Source organism: Aptenodytes forsteri, unplaced genomic scaffold (genome assembly GCF_000699145.1).
Source record: "Aptenodytes forsteri isolate BGI_AS27 unplaced genomic scaffold, ASM69914v1 Scaffold61, whole genome shotgun sequence".
Classification (NCBI taxonomy): domain Eukaryota; kingdom Metazoa; phylum Chordata; class Aves; order Sphenisciformes; family Spheniscidae; genus Aptenodytes; species Aptenodytes forsteri.
In genome coordinates this window covers 7,844,893-7,848,317 of record NW_008794443.1, presented here as the reverse complement: position 1 = coordinate 7,848,317, position 3,425 = coordinate 7,844,893, and the positions used below count along the sequence as shown (strand labels likewise).

Genomic DNA, 3,425 nt, shown 5'->3' with positions numbered 1-3,425 from the left:
GGGGGCCCGGCACTCCCGCCCCTGGCACCGGCTCCCGCGCCGCCACCCCCCGCCGTCTCCAGCCCGGCCCGCCCGCAGCTCCCCGAGTCGGGGCGGGCAAAAGCACTGGCCCGTACGGGGATCGAACCCGCGACCTTGGCGTTATTAGCACCACGCTCTAACCAACTGAGCTAACCGGCCCGCTGCTAAGCTGTTTTCCGGGAAGTGCCCCGTCTGCGGCAGCGGAAGCAGGCCGCTCGCTGCTGCCCTGCTGACACCCGCACCAGCTCCCTGCGGGGCGAGTGCCGCTTGCTCGGGGTTTGGGCGTGTGTTCCCCGGGGCGCCGGCTACGCTTCCTTGCGGAGCCCTGCGTGACAGGGGGATGCTTCTTTTGCAGAGCCTCCAGGCTAGGACAGGAGCACAAAACCTTCTCCCGGTGAGGACAGGGAGGCAACAGAGCAGGCTGCAGAATAAGGTCACGCAGGCTCCATCCTTGGAGGTTTTCCAGACTCCTGGGCCAAGCCCTGAGCAGCCTCCAGGCCTGCCCTCACAGCAGATGCTGCTCTGAGCAGGGGCTTTGGGCAAGACACCTCCCAGGGTCCCTTCCTGCCTAAGACTCGGCACAGCCTGCAGCAGGAGCGAGACTAAGAGCAGACCCATAGCCTGGCCTCTGACGAACCAGGGAGCAGGCAAGTTTGACCAGCATCTACTGAAATTCACCCAGCAGAGTTGAATGAAACTGAGCCTGGAAGCAAATACCTTCCCTGGAAGGATACAGTGACACAGGGAAAAGTCATTCACAGTTCCTTTTTATCTCTATTGTGTCTTACATAGTCAAAGTTTTCTTGTTTAAAATGTTAATTCTCCTGCCTTGACTGTAATAAAAAAAAGTCAAGCTTTTCAAGTACTTGTTCTTGGCACATCTCATTGTAGAGGAAGACCAAAGAATACCTGTATCACAGCTTGGGATGGGAGACTGATTCACGATCACTGGGTTGACAGCACCCTGTTTTTTCTAGCCCATACTCATCCTTGTGGTCAGTGCCCTCCCCCATGCTTCTTTTGCCTCACGCACACCATCAGTTCCCCTTTATTGCTGTTAGCCCATCTGCTACCAGCACTTTCCTCAAAGAGCCACCAAATTCCCCAAACCGCATTTTTCCCAGCTTTATCATAAAATCCTTCATCCCTAGGAACCAACCAATCAAATAATTTACATCTCATTCCTCTTCAGCTGTCCCAACCCTCACATCTCTGCCTCCCAGTCCTGCCATCCTCCTCAGCACCATTGCTCCGTGCTCGCTCAGTCACCTCTTCATCTGTACAGAGGAACATTCGCTCTTTCGTCTCTGCACCCTTCTCCCAGTAACTGCCACTGTCATTGGCTTTTGGACAGCATATACAGAAGCATTACCCTACCTGAGCACCATTCCTTGATACTTCAGCCGCTGCTGCTCCTTGTTCTAATTGAACCTCTTGTTTACACCATCAGCTTCTATCCACCTTGGACATCTCTCTTCACCCCTACAGAAAGGCAGCAGTCAGTTTTATAAAAACAATTAAGGAGCCCCAGGTTACAGTACATATGCAGCAGTAGTCAAATAGTAGATGGCTAGCTTTGCTGTCCAAGTGCTAACCTCTGCCAAAGACTCCCACATATGTCATCTCTTTCACCCTTGAGGGTCTTGTTTCATCAGCCCAGGAAACTTTCCTGCAGGCTGTCTGGGGCTTTCAAACAAGCAGAGGAAGGAGCATGGGGGGAGGCGGGAAAGGGGGAGACTCCAAACTGTCATTCCTCCTTCCCCTTTTCTATTTGATCTCCATGCAACCAGCCAACTGCCAGGAAGTCCATATGTTCTGGGATCTTGATAACGAGCTATATTTTCCAAGAAATGTCACGCTGTGTTAGGCTAAACTGACTCAAACATTCAACAGCAAGGCCACATCTGGAATCTTAAGACAAAGCTGAAAAGTGAAAGGGCAGAAAGGAAAAGTACTCCCAAACAAGCTGCAGCATGGGCCTGTGTATGGAGTCTGGGTAGTCTCTGGACTGATAGACAGAGCATAAGTGGCAGGTATGGGAACAGCAGACGTTTATTTCTGTGTCTGGCACACAGGTTCTCAGTCTGGTTTTTGGTAAGAAACAGTTAGCTAATTACTTTTTTTGGTCAGTTGCTCCACAGAGAGCAAGGGAGCAGGGATGAGGATTAATCATCTTTCTGGCCTTTCTGTCCAGACTATCACCAGAAGTAGCTCAAAGCAGTAATGTATCACCTCTTAATTCACAGCTGTCCACCATTGTTTTGTAATCAAATCTGGTCCAATTATGCAATGCTGAGATGGAAAAACTCTATGCCCTTTGGCTATTTCTTTCCACTGCCTCCTAGCCAGGCTAAGCAGACTTGTTGTCTTCTTCAAAGTTTAATCAGTCACATGCCAAATGCCAACCCCCCTGTTGTTCCAAAACCCTCTTCCACACACAGAAATAGCATCCTACCTTTTTAGGAGAGTCTCACTCGGGCTCTGCTATACAAGCAACAGATTTTCTGTGATTAGACAGTGACAGATAACATAGCAGTCCAGGAGATCAATGCTGTCTCCAAGAAAACAATTTTTTTTAGTTGAACAGTAACCTCTGGTTTCTCTCCAGTGTGTGGGATCCATACTCTCGAGCAAAGAAACAAACCAGCCTAGAATGAGAAACAGTTACCAGGCTACATAGTGGGCTATACAAGCAACAGATTTTCTGTGATTAGACAGTGACAGATAACATAGCAGTCCAGGAGATCAATGCTGTCTCCAAGAAAACAATTTTTTTTAGTTGAACAGTAACTTCTGGTTTCTCTCCAGTGTGTGGGATCCATACTCTCGAGCAAAGAAACAAACCAGCCTAGAATGAGAAACAGTTACCAGGCTACATAGTGGATATCCATAACATTATGGAATTTAGAGGTTGTACATGCAAAGTGTTTGCAAGCATTCTTCAGCACCACTGATGTTAGTGAATTGCGTTCACAAGTGCTTTATTAAATAGAATCTCAGCTCTAAGGGTTTTGCTAATTCAGGCCCTCAGCCAGACATCTCAACAACTTCAGACTTTTACAGCACATTTAGAAGTTCTGCTATAATATTCCCCTCATAACCTTAGCATTATATAGAGTATTTTCAAAGACTCCAAAGCATTTCTATTTAAACAACCAGGGGCCCAGACAGTGGGAGACTGAAGGAAGAACAAGGTTCAGGTGCTTGTGCTCTGTCTCAGATCTTCTCTTCAGTTGCTTGTTCCCTCCCTGCCACGAGTCACCCAGCATCCGCCCACGCTGCAGCACTTTCCCTGACCTCTCCTGCTCCCCTGCCATCCATGGCACATTGCTGGCATTAGAGCAATGTGCCAGCAACGCGCTGCAATGAACGCAGCCCATAGAATGCAATGCGCTGCACTGAAG

General features: G+C 49.1%; 1 non-coding gene across 1 annotated transcript; it reads right to left on the bottom strand.

Moving 5' to 3' along the window:
• Positions 1–106: 106 nt before the first annotated feature.
• Positions 107–180, bottom strand: TRNAI-AAU. Its single transcript has one exon. It is a non-coding gene; the product is annotated as a tRNA-Ile (tRNA).
• Positions 181–3,425: the final 3,245 nt, after the last annotated feature.